The sequence below is a fragment of the Ochlerotatus camptorhynchus genome, unplaced genomic scaffold (assembly GCF_037179485.1).
Source record: "Ochlerotatus camptorhynchus isolate MF236.1 unplaced genomic scaffold, CSIRO-AGI_Acam_v1.1 ptg000041l, whole genome shotgun sequence".
NCBI classification, from domain to species: Eukaryota; Metazoa; Arthropoda; class Insecta; order Diptera; family Culicidae; genus Ochlerotatus; species Ochlerotatus camptorhynchus.
In genome coordinates, this window is record NW_027040532.1 from 1,557,175 (window position 1) to 1,575,730 (window position 18,556).

The window sequence follows — 18,556 nt, forward strand, 5'->3', positions numbered from 1 at the left end:
GAAAGAGAGGTGCACCAATACAGTTGAGCGAGCAGGCACAAAGTCGCTCATACATCGATACCGGTTTTTGCGATCACTCCGCGCCGGTTAGAACCTGAACTGTCAACCAACCGGCTCACCTTTCATACGAGTGCGAACCGTCTGGCAGTGCGGACACGTGAGAAGTGTTTCCGGAGTCGTACGAGTTTTTTTTTTAGTTCTAGGTTACCTAGCCCAAATTGACCGGTTTCGCTGATCGATTTCGGATTAGAGGTGTAGGCAAAATTTAAGCAAAACAGAAAACTAGTGCACATAAACTACCATTTGGATTATCAAAATTTCTCCGGTGTGACATCAGTGGAAAAGAAAGCTGCAATATTAGAAGAAAAGGACGGTGGATGAAGGAACCGTGAGCTGTGAAGTTGTGCAAAAAAAAATTATAATTAATGAATCAATTGTGCAGTTGCGAAGATCGCACCATGGATTAAGTGCGAATAGTAGTGCAAATTTTCGAAACGGAATTCAACGGAACAGTCGACAGTGACCGCAAAGAACTCGGATTGCTTTGACCACATGTGTAAAGCCAGGAAGAAAAGAAGGATACTGTAATCGTAAGCAGTCAACGAGAAACCAAGGTAAGTACGATTGCGTGTCGAGTGTCTGCAAGTACTTCAAATATTTGCCTCCTTAACGTAACCCGCCAATTACCGCATGCGCACAGAGAGCCAATGTGCTATTAATATTAATTTGCGCACCGAATGAGGAATAAATTCTTGCCCTGTGTGCAACCATCTGTTGCAAGACAGTCGTCGGTCACCGTTTTCGTTGGTTGATCGCATAAAATTATGGAATTTTTAATAAAAGCATATTCAAGTTGGCCTTCGTTCTCCGCGGAAAATTTGAAGAAATGCCGATCGACGAGTTGAAAGGGGGCGTCTGCTATTACTTACGCTGATGACACATTAATGGCAATGTATGGATCGATAATGCGGCTCAGGAAACCATCACTGATCCCAGATGTGGTGGTGGCAATCGGTTTTGGGCAAGTCAGGAAAGAGCTGGTGGTAATTTGTCACCATTCTCTCGGCATTAATTCTCGACTGGGAATCATCGATTTCCACATGACGCTAAGCGGATTAAGCTAGATTAATTGGGTTTGTTTTGATTGGCCACTGGTTGTGGCTCAATGACACAGAGTAGCATGGCTGCAGGATAGATAACGATCGGTGTAAGGGCGAGCTCGGTAATTGAATAAATAGAACAGCGGGTGGTCCCGCCAAGGGACGCTCTAGGTTGGGATTTAAATTTTCATATTTATCTAATGGTTCTTCGCTGGGTACGCAAAATCGTATAAACAGTCACTACAAGCCAGCAGATTCAGCGGTTTTTGAACCGGGGCCCTGGTCCTAGTTGCAGTGCCAGTGGCACAGAGAACCCCTGCTAGGGAATTTGCTACGGGTTTTCTCGCTGTCGAAAATAAAAAAGCGTCATTTGTTGATGACAACACACAATAACAACAGCAATGAAAGGCCACCAGTCGGTTGAGAATAATAAAAAAAAAACTATCATCATTAACATTAGTCTAATCTGATGGACCCGTAGTTTTTCTGCCGGGTGTACTTGTGCGCTTAGATCTGGCAACGTAGGTATGCAGCAAAATGTGATGTAACGATATTTTGATGACAGAATTCATGAAAAAAAGTTAATGAGAGTTTCCTGATTGCAATTGTGAAGTAATGAAACTTGACGATTTTATTTCAAATTTAATTCAATTAATTTTGGGAATTCAGTCAACTCTATCTAACTCAATGAAATTCAAAAGTCCATCAATTGCAAGCAAAGCTCTCTCAGTAACTCGATATTTTTATAACTCGATACTTCCTTTACCCACTGTGTTTTGATTAATATGTGCATGCTGTTTTACCTCTCTAAGTCGATGTTTTATCTTTTTCAAAATTTAGCTTCATTATGTAGAATGCTTTCTGGACAGCACATGTGAAGAATTTAAAACCATATTTTAAGCAGCTTCTTGAAAATGGCAAGTATGAACAAGGGCGATCCAGGTTTCAAAATGGATGGGCCAACATACCAAATGAAGTGATCATACATATTTCTAAGAAAGAGAAATCTGCTTCGAAAAATATTTTTTTGTAGTCTCTGAATCTTGAAAAAATTCTAGATTTTCAAAAATTTGTATCAGTTCTAAATTTAAATATAAACCCGAATTTATCCACCTATGGTGGGATCAGACCCTTCTTACTTATTCAAGTTTATTTATTTTATTGTCATTATCAGTGACCAAGCCCCCCACCCCCGTGTCATCCAGTGACGCTACGCCACTGCCTGGGGGTACCCGGAATATATCCGGGTGTAGTCTATTTGGTGAGGCTACCAATCACCTTATCATCGTATTTTAATGTGATTTAATGGGTTTTAATTCAATTCATATTCAAGCAACTTCCCCGGGGTACCCGAAACATGTCCAAGTGTGTCCAATGTGGTCTGGAACACTTAACACGACTTGCATTGATCTTATTTTTGAATTCTGTAGTAATTTGATGGTTTTGATACGTTTTCCGTTAAATCCAGCGTGAAGGCCCATATTCACCGGATATTATTCCGGCCATATCTCCGGAACCGGTTCACCGATTCCAAAACCGTTCAATAGCGTTCAATGGGACCCCAAGACCTATCATTTGGCGCCGAGTTTGTCCAAATCGGTTGAGCGGTTGCTGAGAAACGTAAGCGCATTCATTTCGTTACATACACACACACATACACACATACACACATACACACATACACACATACACACGTACACACACACACACACACACACACACACAGACATGTTCCGATCTCGTCGAGCTGAGTCGAATGGTATATGATGGTTTTGATACGTTTTCCGTTAAATCCAGCGTGAAGCTCCATATTCACCGGATCTTATTCCGGCCATATCTCCGGAACCTGTTCACCGATTCCAGAACCGTTCAATAGCGTTCAATGGGACCCCAAGACCTATCATTTGGCGCCGAGTTTGTCCAAATCGGTTGAGCGGTTGCTGAGAAACGTGAGCGCATTCATTTCGTTACATACACACACACATACACACATACACACATACACACATACACACATACACATACACACACACACACAGACATGTTCCGATCTCGTCGAGCTGAGTCGAATGGTATATGACCATCGGCCCTCCGGGCCTCGGATCGATAGTCGGTTTTTCAAGTGATATCTATATCTATACCCTTCTTTGTAAGAAGGGTAAAAATATCAAAGTGCCTGATTCCTAAAATGCTAAGAAGTCTCATGCATTTTAATTATTTTAAGATAGCAATGTCAAAAAACTAGCATGTCGTATGTTTCTGTTAAACATCGATCTTCGGGATATTTTATTTTAAGATGTTACATTTTCTTAAGTTAAATTAAGAATATAAGATGTTAAATTTTCTTAAGTAAAATTAAGAAAATTTTTTTTCAAGTCTGATTTTTTTTTCTGTGTCTGGAAGCTTGAAAATGTTTCTATGTCTGGCTTATCATGAATTCTTGAAGTTCAATCTGCAATTCGCATCGAATTTCTGAAAATTCTATAGGAATCACCTTGAAATTCTGCTCAGATTTTTTTTTTAATACTTTATTAAACTTATTTTTAGCATGAGGCTAGTTCATTACTACAGAATTCTTCAGATTCTTATGGAATCCTCCTCATTACAATGGAAATAATCGTAAAATAACTTTTGAATTATACACAGAAATTCCTTAAAATATACTTTAGAATTTTCATGGTTTGAGTTTTCTTGAAATTCTCATAGGAATTGCTTTTAAATACTCCATGTAATTCATTTAAAGCTCTCCTAAGAATTCACTTGGATTCCTCAGAATTTCTTTGGATTATACCTTAGAATTCTTTTGGAACTACACACTTAGAAACAACTAATTTTACACGTGACGGAATCCATCTTTGACATAAATGATGAGACGTAAACAAACATGTCCTGTAAAATTAAGTGCTTCAAGACTGAAAAGATCGTTTCTTGACGAAAAGTACGTTTGATTGAGGTAATTTTCGCTTTTGCTATGACTCAATTTAATGTCAAAATTGACACTCGTATATGTCAGTCTCCAAGTACCTAAATTTACATGATTTTTGCTAAGTGTGTATTCTCAGAACTTCCATCGAATTCTTCTATTAATTTTCCTGATATTATAGTTAGAACTCCCTTGAAATTCTCTTCAGAATTCTTTTAAAACTCGCCTTGTAATTCACCTGTAATTTTTGTTACAATTTCTGTTCAATATTCCTTGGCATTATGCTTAAATAATCTATTCAATTTTGTACCTTACACCGTCTGGGTTATCCACATCGCTCAGGGCCCGAAGAAAACAACCCGTGGTACCCGTTAGAGATGTCTGGGCGAGCTGGGATCTCGACTACATGAATTTTATTTATATGTTTCTTAAATGAATCCATTTTAGGATTAAGTAGTATCTTGTCTTCTCGTATTTCTCCAAGTTCAAATGTCACCCCTTCGTAGGTGTTCCACCATAGACTGTCTTTGTTCCATTAATGTTCTCGTCTGCCCTCCAAACCTTGTGTTCTTGCCAGGGATGGCAAATGTCATTTTCAATGAAAGATCTCATGCGATAACTACAGAGATACTTCAGGCACTATCATCGGTGATAGAGATTTTCTTCAAAATCTCATCGAATTTTTTGTCATGACAGAACGGGACAGTGTTAAGATCGTAGTAATTACATGCTCATTTATTGCTATTTAGGTTACTTGTACCGAGGAAATCTTAATAATGTACTCATTTTACCGATTACATACGGTTGCTTGCTTGACTTCATCTAAATCAGTTAGAAATGGTGATGTCAAAACTGCATAAGAATTATTCTCATGAGTGCTTGATCATTGGAAAATGACAAGAAAGCTAATGATAGGTAGTTTCGTCTCGTGATAGTGAGAAGACCTGTTTTCCCCGCTCTACTAATTTTAGTTTTAAGTAATTTTGTTATACAAAAACTGAAATTTGGCTCCGCAAAGCTACCGCGAATGATCCTGGACAATCAAGCAAACCATACAAAACATTTTTTTTTTTCAATTTTCTTCAAGATTTTCTTCTTACCATGGAATCTACCTTCGAATTAAATTTCAGAAGGAACTAAAAATCTCCTAGATTGTATTCTTCTCAGAACAACCAAGGAATTCTTCCCAAGACTCCCTTTTAATATTGCTGGGTATTTATCAGAATCGCTAGAATTTCTCCTCACGATTACATTTGAAATCTTCTTAAATCAGAAATGGAATTCCTGCTAAAACTCTCGTCTGTACCTTTGGGTCAAAATTGACGTCAGGCCAGTTTGAAAGGTTCTAACGTTTTATTTGTTGTTGGATTTTACTAATTCTTTCGTGACAAAGTGCGTCCACCGAAGCTCTGTAATATTAGATGAAATCTGCTTCAAAAACATTGGAAACATATTTATTGAAAACAATTTATTGAAATACTTACGTTGCCTGTACCCTGGGGTCATTTTGACCCCAAATTCAAATTGACGTATCTTAACGAAATTTCAATGGATTTCTAAAATTTCAAATAATTTGAAATTCGTTGAATATCTGTTTAAATTATCGGACTATTTTTGAAGGGGCGGATCTCTCTGAGGGAGGGGTTATTGGGGCATATTTTGATGTAAGAGATGTTTATATCACGAGATCCCAACCATATATGATGTTGCATCCTTCTGCAAAGATATTCAAGGTCCTTAAAACTATGGATAGTGTATGACAGAATTTACTCACTAGATGGCACTAAAACGAAAAAGATCAAGTTGGGCCATTCTAAATACTCTTTGTATAACACTATCTACAGTTACTTCTCATATAGATGGTACCCGTCTTCAGCAAAGTTGTTCATATGGACAGGACGTATCTTAAGAACAAAGAGTTTAGTTCAGGTTTTAAACCCCTCCCTCCACCCGTGTAGACGATATTCACAGGGTGGCCAGCAAACCGGGAAAAACGGGAATACCGGGAAATATCCGGGAATTTGAAAAGTAACCGGGGAAACCAGGAAAAAAAACGGGAATTCGGTGAGAGAACCGGGAAAAATAAATTAATCATACCATAGGAACAAATGTTTACACCAGAATTTCAGAATAAACCATTAAAACAGAGTAATCCTTTACCAAATGAATGTCTTGCTATATTTGCTGAATAATTTTCTTCAGTTTCCCGTCTTATTGTTTTTAGAATTTATCACAAATTGATTTTTGTCGTTTCAATTTCAGATGTTAAGTTCATGGTCCTTAAAAGAAAATATTGAAGATGCTGGACTTTGGAAACAAAAATTTGTAAAAACCAAAACTGAATTATTCTTTTGCGAGGTTTCAAAATTCTCACGATATGAATTCCAGAATTAACTTGGAATTCTGCTCTGAATTATCTTGAAATTGTTCTGAAATAATCCAGAAAACACTCCGCGTAATAATTACCGTTAAATTCGTTTTGGAATTTCCTTGCAACCCCTTCTAAGAATTTAATTGGAATGCTTCTTAGAATACGCCTTTTTAATAGAAGCTAAACGATCGATTCAACCTCTGGTGGTAAATAGGAGAACGTCGAAAAGAGTGTTGTGAGTGAGCAGAAATTTTTGCCGTGAGACATAGGAAGCGGAACACTTTTTTACTGTTCCTGATAAATTGATTCATCTGAGATGCTCCAAAACTTGATTTATGTTGAAAAGTTTAATTCTGTATCGATTTTGTAAGGATTCTGCTAGTGTCCAGGAATATTTTTGGTGAGAAAATGGACAATTATAAAAGTGCCTTAGTGGTTATGTGTGTGAATAGTTCAGGTCCAAATCAGATCAGATGTGTGAAAAATCCTAAACTATGGAAATTACTGATGGAAATTGGCAAGATGTTGAATGAAAAATGCTCTAATTTGCGTTGAGAAAAATCCTCATTCTGATGTAAACAAACGGTTTGGCTGACGTTTCCACTCGAATTCGCTTGGCACACTCTACATTGGTGGTGCATTAAAAAGGTCTATTCCCTTGAGCCTATCTGGAGACCTCGATTCCTTTGAAAATCTGTTAATTTTAACTCTATTCAAAACAGTAGAAACCCTTTGAAGTATTTTAAAGAATTTCTTTCTAATTATCAGCAAATTTATTGCAATCAATTTTGTTGGAGTTCTGTTATCAATCTATCTCACTAGCTTACGAGCCCCATACAAATCTCCTCAGAATCCGCAAAGTTTAGTTTTTCACAACTCCTTTTTAAATCTTCTAAAATTACCTAACAATTTAATTTAGAACTTGCATTCTTCTCCAGAGAAATTCCTCCAAATTCATCTAACAATTTCTAAGGATTTCATGTCTGAATAATTCTGGAATTCTGCTCAGAACTTCTCCTTCGAAAACTGCGTGGGAATCCTTCTCAATATTTGTTTGAAATCAACACTTTGAATTCTTTTACATTTTACTAAAAACGCCAGGGTTTGTCCACTAGATTCTATAGATTGTTCTGTAATTTGTTCGTATGATATATTTTTTTTTCAAATCTGTGATTTTTCAAAATCTCACATTTTAATTATTTTTTCTCAAAATCTTGCATCACGAAGGTTATTATTAATCACAGATTTTGAAAAAAAGGTTTTAGTTTCAGACTCTACACACATTTTAAAGCTCCACAATTTTGGAAATCTTCTTAAATCACATTTTTTATCCCTTCAGTAAATTCCTTTCAGCACGTTCTTAAAAATGCGTTCAATTTCGTTTTTTGTTGAATAATAACAACAGGGATTTTTTTTTAAGATTTGTACCGGGAAAACCGGGAATTTCAAAATGAAAATACACTGGCCACCCTGAATAGAATAGTCCATACATTTTTTTTTAATTTGTATGGACTGAAGACATTTTAAACCCCTCCCCCCTAAAGAGTCTACGTAGGAACAGTCCCTTATTTGATTTTATGATTATGACTAATGGCATCAATTTAAATAAATCTTCCGTTTAAAATCAAAAGGGCCAATTCTCTTTCATCGATTTTCTCTTTGCATTCTAGTCGAACAATGGATTAGGTTCTAAGTAACATTGATAGATTCTCATCATCGACTTTCTCTTTAGTTTATAACTTGGATATAAAACCGTTTCTTGTCGTGTTAGCCGTATTAATTACTAGATAATAGCTTCTTTCATCGAACCGTGTGTTGATAATATCCGGAAATATATTTACATGACCTTGGGGCTGTAAATTGAAAATCGACGTAGAGAATCTTTCAATGTTACTTAGGACCTAATTCATTGTTCGGTTTGAATTACTACTAAAGATAAGTGGACAAATTATCTGAAATGTTGCCAATTCAGTATACAAGGCTGTATTGGCTTGTAAAATCAACAGGAAATGCACCGAGAAATTTTAATCCAGCCGAATTTTTAACATATGTAAAGGTCGATGAAGAGAAGCGATCACGACCGCTAGAAATAAGGCGCGGTTGGTGGTGCAGACTGTCACGGATCCAATTGAGCTGATTTTTGCTTGTGATTAGTATCAATCATAAGTCACCTACAAAAATGCAGCTCAATAGATTGACGGACAGTCAATAAATAGCGGCGGGTGGACAGTACCACCCAACATACTATTGGGGGGATTCCAGCATATTGAAAGCCCTCCCCCACCTCTCCAACCTAAAAGGCAGTGGTGAAGATAAGTAATGCATATTTTGTTTCCATATGAACCCGTCCGAAGTCTTCGATTAAATTGTGTTCAGAAAAGATGCTTGATGTTGTCTTTCGTAACCTGTTGTGGTGTGATCCGGAACTCCCTATCTAGACCAATGCATGTTGAAAGAGGTCACTCTAGAACGCAAAAGTCCTCACTTGAATTCATACGAATGCCTCTTTCCTATGAAAAATGTCCTAATCGCCCATCGCATCTCTCTTTAACGACACTCAGTACAGTGATCGAACCTACCGCTAATGAGATAACACCTAGTTGAACAACTTTCAACCGCGGTAAATCACCGAGCTGTGTGTTTCCCTCTAACCAAAAACCTCCCTCCCTGTTATTCTTCTGACCACCAAACATCCGAAAAGGGTAGGTAGACTCGTACTACTTACCGACACATGTAATCTTCCGAGAGTCCACTTTCGCGTTTCCGACTCTTTTTCGAAACCCCTCTCGCTGTACCAGCATTAAGAGTGTGTGCTTTCTTCCACTTTCTATCCTATCGAGGAAATCACCCTCCACTCTAGCTGTCCATGAGTGATCTCGATGCGATATAAACGCATTAGATTCGCGTCCATCGGTGCCGGTTCGTAGTTGGGTGAAAGTCAAACCATATGGTCAGTTCGTGTTCATTTCTTTTAGGGGTGAGCTGCGCTGCACAAGAAAGGATAATAAATTTTCAACTTTATTTTCACGTCATTTGCACGTCCGCTGACTTTCTCTTGAACCACGTCGTAGTCTAAAAAGGACTCTTTCTTCACCGCCGAGTCATCAGGGATGCGGAGAAAGGTCAGATCAGCGAAGGTCAAACGCGCGCTCGCGTCGCGCGTTTCTACCTTCAGATGCTGGCCCGGAAGACCCTCGAGGGGATTTATGGTAATAGATGACTTTCTTCTATCACGAGGCGAATCTTGCTGCAGTGCATTACGCGATGATATCCGGAATTTTATCCGACCGTTTTAGGGAGGGTGGCTGCGGAGTTCAACGATGCTCTACGGTAAGCGGTTACGCAAACAGTTATACCCCTTTTCGGTGATTCTGACGTGCAATTCAATTGTTCTACGGTGTCAGGTTTCGAACAAATTTTATTACTTTACGGTTGAGCCATTGTTTTTGACCCCAAATTGTGCCAAAGCCGGGAAACCGGCGTTTTTTTTTTTTGTAACAAGGAGAGGGGTTGGACATTTTTAATGATCGATAAATTTCGAGATTAGGCAAATTTCGGGAACGTGCAGTGGCATATAAAGCTGGATTTGGGAAGTGGTGGAAGGGTTCCTCTGTACAATCCGTGAAAAAAAAAATCAATTCGCTGAGTGATTGAAACTGTTTCAATTAAATTGAAATATTGCCACCATCGAGTGAGTTGTACCGGGTAGGGAGATAGAGGGTGATTATTAAGATTAATAATCGTTTCATTGTCCCGTTAACGCCATAATTGTCGATTATGAAATCTTTTGGGAAACTGATTTGCATTTGAAAGGCGATGATCCGGAGTTCTGACAGTTCGTCGATTGAATGAAGTACTAGAATGCATCACCATCCAAGCAGCCGTTGCAGTTACCGTGCCGTAATTTTCCGCATTTTCGATTTTATTACTTCGCAAACAGTTTCTAATCGTAAACGTAAACAACAATTCCGTGAACTCTTGAGGGGCGGCGGCTTACTGACAGCGTCAAAATTCTTGTTTACTCTACGCGGATTTTCGACTGTCGGCAGCATCCAAATCGCTGTCAAGCGTGAAATTGTTAGAGTACAGTCTCATAAAGGTTAGATTAGGAAAAACACTCCTACCTGCAGGCCGTGTTTGGTTTTTGCACATTTGGAAACCTTCGGCCCGGGGGTTGGAATTGTTGCATCCGCTGTAAAATGATGCTCACAGTCGTCCTAGAGAAGAATAAACACATAAATTCCATGTACAATAATACACAATTATATCTCAAAGTTGGCCTTTTTTAGACAATCATGGCTTGCTTTGTGCATACGGATGGACGAACCTCAATGTTATTGCCGTTGTATCCCATTGTTTCAGCGCCTCCACACCATTCGTTCGTCAACGTGGCAGTCATTTGACAGTTATTTATCGCCACGCTGCTAAAATGCTCTCCATCTTTTTCCTCTAAGTGATAGTGTAGTGGCAAGTGTGAACTAAATTCTACTAATGTTTAATTCGTTTACAAGAATCGAAGCTTGCAAAACGAAAACGATTAACGGTTCGAATTCCCTGAACAATGTGTAACAAACACCGAAACGTCGATTGCAGGGCAATATCTAATCGTTTGTTTGCTGTATGACTGCGAAGGCAAAAATAGCCCATTGATAAAGCTCCTCAGTCGGTAGCATCCAGTGATTTATAACTTGATTTCTTCTTAACCCTTCCGGCCATACCGAACCAAAGGGAAAATATCAAGGAAATTATGTCATTTAGCAACGATCGAAAGGGTAAACAATAGCGATTCGATACAAGCCGCAGTCGGAGGACAGGTTTTTGCGGCCAAAAACTAGCTCAGCGGGACACGCACATACGCTACCCTTAAGCCCGGGCGGCGGCGAGAGAGCGAGGTGACAAACGGGACGTAAACAAACCTGAAACGCTTCAACGCTTGCTTGTCACGGGAACCGTCGTTGTTGACGTTAAAAACAATGTTTCGTTTAGAAATTGATCGGAACGGCAAACAACTGCCGGACGGAACCAGTTTTGGAGCGGTCCTTTTTGAAAAATTACGTCTAAATTGCTCTCAGGTGTCCCGTAACCTCTTTAAAGTGGTAACATTTACATTTCGTACCCTTATTTCTACCAGGAGGGGATTATTCTTGTTTCAGCGGTTATTTGAAGGGATTTTGCTTCTTAAGGGTAATAACAATATCTTTTGAACCGAAAATCCGTCCCAAATTCAAAAAGGTAATTTGTGAACCGCTTCGGAGCACTGTTTCATCTCTCCCGGGTGCTTCGTGTGCGTGAGCACTTCAGATTTTGCACTAATAAGTTTGTGGTTTTCCGCCCGTTGCTTCGACCAAATGGAGGAAACGGATAAAACTTACATCCCATTGCAGTGTTGTTAACCTCCTGACAAGGAGGGGAACAGCGAGGGAAAGACAATAGCCGTAATTAGGTTTTGAGGTTAGGCATGTGTAACGAATGATGACAGTGTCGCTGTTCGGGTCGGTAAAGAAGAAGATTGAGGCAATTTTCCCACAGGTCTTGCTCTAGGACCGTAATGTATGCGAGCGTTCAGAAATTGAATCATTAGCTTGAACGCCTTCCTTTTCTCATAAAAAGAAGAAATTTCAAAGCCAACTGCCATACCTATAATTTGCACCCATTTCTCTCGCCTGCTTCGACCGTACAATGCCGGTGGCAGTAAATAAATAATCAATATGCAATTGAGTTTCTGGAATAAATTAGATTTGGTGCTCTGACTGAATGAACCTCCATTTGCCGGTGAAAGGATGCAACTCGATATTTGGGTGCATTGATCGACTGTGTATGGAATGCATGGTGTGATATTGAAACCAACCATCAATCGCGGGCCCCGGGAACCCCACACAAAACGTCAGTCAAACATCAAATTCTTTCTTCCTTGCGCTCAGCCATTTGTAACCCTCTTCCTCCAGGTTCGAAGTAAATCTAGTGTTACACCCCTTTCTCCGAAAGGAAATATTATTTTGCATGCTGGTGCAAGTTGGCTATTATTTATAATTCACTTTTATATTTGCCATACAAAACTGTCTCGCACCCGGAGCTCCGGTCGTGCGAAATGTTGAAGTGAGTAGAAAAAAAAAACATAAACACTCCTCCTCATTACACGGTGCATTTTTGCAACACCCGAAAGGGGTAGCAAACAAAACGTTCTTGACGTTGACAGAAAAGTGACACTGCAAATGACGCAGAGTGCTGGTGCGGTCCGCGCAGCAACCGTTACTAAATACCCCGCACCGGAGTTTGGGAAGCAGGGCTGCTCCGATAAATTATGAATTAAAGAGTTAATTCTTTAATCATTATCATTTTTCAAGAGTCGAAAGCCAGGGTCGTAAATTGATGCCTTTTTATGACATAGTGGGATTACGGCCTGGCAACGCGACGGACGGGATTTGTGCGGTCGTTTGAATATTTGAAGGGCGATTAGTGGTAATTGCTAACAATTTACTCACTGGACGGACACTTTGGACGGCCAGGAATTACTGATTAGGTTTAAGAGCAGCTGAGCGAATCAACTGGAATTCGTCGATGTGGATTTTTTGTCTTTTATTTATCCGTGGATTGAATGGTGTTAGTTTGATGATCACTGAAATGGGCACTTTAATATATTTAGAGTCAACTCTTCACAACCTGATAGTCCTAGAACTTGGCGTTCTCTAAACAAAGATGAAACAAAAGATGATTTTCATGGCTACTTCGATCGCCAAACACTTTCATTTCGTTGTTTATTATATCGTCAATATTCAAAAATATTGACACTTATATTCTTCGCTGAATACAGCGTAAATACTTACGATTTTTTTTTACAATACTCAGATAATCATGACAGATCCTGACACGTTGTTTTCAAAGATCAAAATGTCATGATAATCTGAGATTTGTCAATCATTTAAATATGTGCACGCCGTGTTTTGAAGAGTTGATGCAAACATTGACGACGAAAATATTGATGAACATGTTGACGCAATATCAAAAAAAGATTGAATTCATGTTTTAATATGTCCCCCAAGGGGTAAGTCACTCAGCACATTGTGCCGGAATTATATTCTACACAGCTTGGGCACATCCATCGGCACATTTTCGGCTTTCCTTCGGCACGATCTCGTAGGCATAAGATTGTTGTAAAATAAAACAGGGGGCACTGCTGGAAAACTGTCATTGAAGTTGTTCAGAACATTACGTGCTGTTTGACTGTATGTTCAGGAACATCTTCTAATTGAATATACCAGAGGAACTCAGACCAGCAGTTCACTTATAGATCTAAATACGAAATGTAGGTTCTAGAGTGGACTCAAGAGAAAGAAGCAGTTAATCAGACCTCATTAGTACCCTTAATTCAAATAATGCTGCAACTCACACAAAACAAACTAAAGAAGTCTATTCATTACCCTCTAAAGTCGGTCTCCAACAATGCTCCCCACCTCTTTCTGGCCGAAAGGCTAGGTTTCTGGTCTGCCTTTGCAGGCATTATAAAACACTAAAACACAGGACTTTTATTACCCTATGGATCGCAAAACACCAAAATTTCTCACAACCACCACTTCCCGCGTCAACCTCAATCCAATTTATCCTTGCTATTTCAAACATTCAAGGTGTCAGAAATACCGGGTTGCCGGGATGGGTATTTTACAAACAATCGCAGCTTGCTCTATGACCGGCACACTGACAAAAAAGATGACCCAAAATTGGTGTGCGGAGTGACCTACCCCTTGATGTCCCCTCATTTTCCCCTTCTATTTGACTACACCCGTAGATGGGGCCTGTTCTTCGGCAACTTTTGTCAAGGTGGTAGTTTGACTCGGAATATTCCATCAATGTTAGCTTGGCGCAGTTCATTAACTACGTAGACATTTTTTTTTTTGGGATTCGGGACCCCCTCCCCTCTGCGTAGACAGTTTTTCATACAAATTTTTTTTAAATTTTTATGTGGATTATGGCCAACCCCCCCCCCCCCCTAAACTGTCTACGTAGTTAATGAACAGCCCCTTAGAAGCGACCCTGTAACCCTAAAAAAATTGTTGAAAATATTGACATGATTATATTGATGGAAATATTGAAGAAACTTCTGCCGTGTGGGGTGCACTTTATACCTTGGTGGTCCTTTCAATATCAAGTTGTAGAGAGTGTAGTCACTGTATGTATAAAGTGAACTCTGTACAACTCGATATTGAAGGAACCATCGTGTTATAGAACAACATTCTCATACGAAATCACAGTAGAAGTAGCCATGAAATACAATTTTACCATGGTTCTATAACTCGATATCGAGTTAGTGCACATCAAGTTCTGGAGAGTTGACTGTGTATGCAAAATTTTGGCTGCCTTTTGATACACTAATATCGAAATCCAAAGTAAATTTGATGCAGTTACAGTTACAGATAATAGTTGTTTAAGTTTTAAATTTTGAACAAATCCAGCTGTTACGCTTGCCTTACAAGGGTCAAATTTAAGATCGCTTATTGTACAAGATCATTACGATTTCAGGGAACTTAATAAATCTTCAGGAGACTTTGTAGAAGTTTAGAAAAATGCGTCAAAGTTCTGGAAACTTACTATCGAAGCAGCAAATTTTATAAGAGTTCAGCTTACATTGCAGAAGCTCAGAGAACTTCGTAAAACTTCAATGAACTTTGTAGAAGTGCAGACAATTTTTTAGAACTTTAGCAAATTTTGTCTAATATCAGAGAATCTTTGTAGAAATTAAGCAAACTGTTGAGAAATTTAGCGAATTTGGAGAAATTCGGGGATCTTCGTTGAAGTTCAGGGATTTTTAGATAACTTAATTAAAGTTCGTAAAACTTCAAGGATGTAGATGATTAGAGGACATAGAAGAAATACTATGAATGTGATAGATATTCGGGGAACTTTGAAGATCTTCAAGGAACTTCATAGGAATTCAGGGAGCTTTGTAAAAATTTGGGAAACCTTCGTTGAAGTGGGAACTTTGTACACGTTTGAGCTTCTTGTGTCTGCAGGACACTTCATTAAAGTTTATTGGTCTAGAAACCTTGTGAAAGTACAGGAACTTTGGAAGAAGTTCAGGAAACTTCGTTGACATTCAAGTATTTTTAATAAGATATCAATAAAGTCCCTTAGACTATTACGAGACTTTAGGTTGATCAAGTATTATTCTGAGGATATGCAACTGTTCAAAAATTCTAGTTTAGTTTCTCAGAAATTCTTCTAAGGTAGGTTGATCAGGAAGTGTTTGAATGATCATCAGCTAATCGAAGATTCCAATAAAGTCTACAGGATATTTTTCAAGGCTTGTTGATAAAGTATTATCAACAATCAATACGAAACTAACGATTTTAAATTGGCTCACTACTTGACCTATTGATCCCAAGTACATCTATAAGCGTACCCTCATTATAGTCGAAATTCTAGTACCACACTATGTTTGTTTTGATTAGCTATGCATGTATGACAGATAAAATAAGGGGTTCGTGGATTTTCCTAAGTTTCGAGGGGTGTATCGATTAGCTTGGGACTGAAGAGAGTAGCAGCAACCGGTGGAAACTAATGATTTAAAATTGTTTCATTACTTGACTAGCCTATTGGCCCCAAGCAAATCAATTAAAATACCCCATTCTAGTCGAAATTCTAGTACTACTCTATGTTTGTTTTGATTCGCTATGAAATTTTGACAGATAAAATAAGGGGTTCGTGGATTTTCCTATGTTTTGAGGGGTGCATCGATTAGCTTGGGACCGAAGAGAGTAGCAGAGCTGAGACAAAAAGTTGAACACGTTTTTTCGAGACCTTACGCTCTATGGTATTACCACCTTCGTTCGTTACCGTATTGACCGAGATTTTGGATTGATCTAGGCCTCTTAAATGGAAGCAGCACAATCTCCAACAATCGAGAACTGTCGTGGCCACGTCCTGGCAACTACTGAGAATGGGAAGGATTGTTAGTTGGACACAAGGGGTTAGTCACTTCGCACAGTGTGCCAAAAACACTGTTGGGCACACCTTGGCTCACTCGTTCGCATCTTTGAAGCTACTGGCAACACTGTACTATCTCTGCGCCTGCGCAACGCATGTCTCAAATGTCAAATAATGTTTGTTGACGCATTCCAATTTTTGGATTCGGGTAATCGCAACAGCGAATTTTCCACCAAGACCTATCATGCCATACATTCCCCAAAACCGAGTTTGGATTCCCCAGCAGCGCACATCCTAATGTCTATTGGCAAGTAATATTACACCATATTTTAGAAACGATTGAAGTGCATCCATTTGATGAGATATCAAAATTTATTTTTTGCTGTGTAATTCATTCCTCGCAAGGCAGCCAAAACCAGGGCACCCGCTAATGATTAACATCGTTGCATCCACTTTTCACAAAGTACCAGTTGTGGTATGACAAAGATTGCGAAATTGCCTGTAGATTTGTGTGGGGATAGAAAGAAAGAGAATCGTTCCTTTACCAATAGGTACTCTATATTGCGTTTCTGTTTTAAAAGTTTGAAATCGGCTTGGCTAGTTTTAGCTGGCTTTTATTTTACTAAGGCTGAGGAATTGCGACTTCCGATCGTTCCGGTGGCAACTTACACTTCGTTCCGATTCTTATTGTTCAGTTTGGTTTTTCCTGGTTTCCCGCCAGGAATCCATTGTTGATCTCCGCTGCCGATTTCTATTCCTGGATGAGTTCCAGTAATTTCAATATTAGCAGCATACCTCAGCGGCTGTGGATTTAAAATGCAATCAGATGCGTTACGATATTGCTTTCACTGAAGGCTTTGCCAAACATTAGCAGCGGTCGGAGGAACTCAATTGCCTTTTCGAGGAGATCCTCCGGTCGTGTCAGTTCGTCCAGTTGGGGTGCCTCTGGATCATTGTCTTGGTTCGGATTCTATTGCTTTTTGTGTTGTTACTTCTCCTTAAAAACAAAACATTTGAACTGTCACATTTACCGGGTTGTCAAGAATGCTATTATTCACAAGCGAACAAAGTCAGTATGATGACCGGCACTCTCGGCACTGCCAGCACAGCTAAGGCACCCCTTGGTTGGACGCTTACTTAAGAGACATGTAGAGAACTCTACTACCTCTCATACATTAACGTCACAGGAATTTGGAGGCTTGTTAGTGGAAGGGGTAAAGCCATAGGATACGTTCTGTTAACGATGCTGGTAAATTTATAATGGGGATATAATAAGGCTTAGTGAAAAGGTGTTAGGAAATGGACGGGTCTGGAATTAAACTCCCGACCTTCAGCTTAGTAAGCAGAAACGGTAACCACTAGTGTACCGAACCCGTTTGTATTATTCTGAAAATATTCAACTGTTCAGAAAATTTAAACGATGTCTCCAGATATTCTCGCAAATTTTTTAGTTGATCAGATATTATCATGAAAATTATTTGAAAGATCTCGTCGAGGAGGTGATCAAGAAATTCAGTAAGTTTTCTGGTTAATTTTTAAACACTTTAGGTTGATCAAGATAAAGATCTGAAGATCTTAAATTGTTCTTAAGAATATTTTTCAAGACTTCCGGTTGATAGGGTTCATAAACTTTTCAAAAATTCAAATGATGTCCTCTGATTTTCTTTCAATTATAATTATAATAATTATTATTATTGTGAAGATCTTCAGCCGTTCAAAACTGCAAATGTCATATTGCACGTTGATCAGGAAGTATTCAAATGATCTCCAGCTCATAAATGATAAATGATTCTGGTAACATCATTCGCAACCAACATTTTAAAAATATTAAGGCAACATCTCAATTTTAATAGCATAAATTTTCACATGTCTGCCTAAAATCAAAAACCCTTCGAAAGCCTGCTTCAAGTCGCAGAATTTCAAATGTCTAAAAAATAAAGAAGAGAGAAGTGATTCGAATATAAACTACCAGTCGTAGGCGTTTCTCTATTGGCTTAAGGTGTTTCGCTGTGTGATCCTTATTCTCGTAACCACTTCAAAACTTTGAGTTAAAAAATATCAGCTTCTACGATACGTACCACAATGAAACTATTACTCTACGTTTGCTGTACTGCAGCATACATGAAGTAGCAAATTCGAAGTGTATAGCCTACAAGGAATCACCTTAAACGTTGACAGTTTCATAGGCTCAAAGCCAACGAAAACCAGCAAGGCTAAATAAGACCACAGTAGACGCATTTCCGG

At 38.8% G+C, this 18,556-nt stretch overlaps 1 protein-coding gene across 2 annotated transcripts in view; it reads left to right on the forward strand.

Annotated features, from left to right (window-relative positions):
* The first annotated feature begins 513 nt into the window (after positions 1–513).
* The window catches only part of PsGEF (Protostome-specific GEF), a 188,682-nt gene continuing 170,639 nt past the window's right edge, over positions 514–18,556 (forward strand). For both annotated transcript variants that reach the window (XM_065236692.1, XM_065236701.1), the window contains exon 1: positions 514–614. The gene's annotated coding sequence lies outside the window, so the exon portion shown is untranslated. The remainder of the gene's footprint in view (positions 615–18,556) is intronic.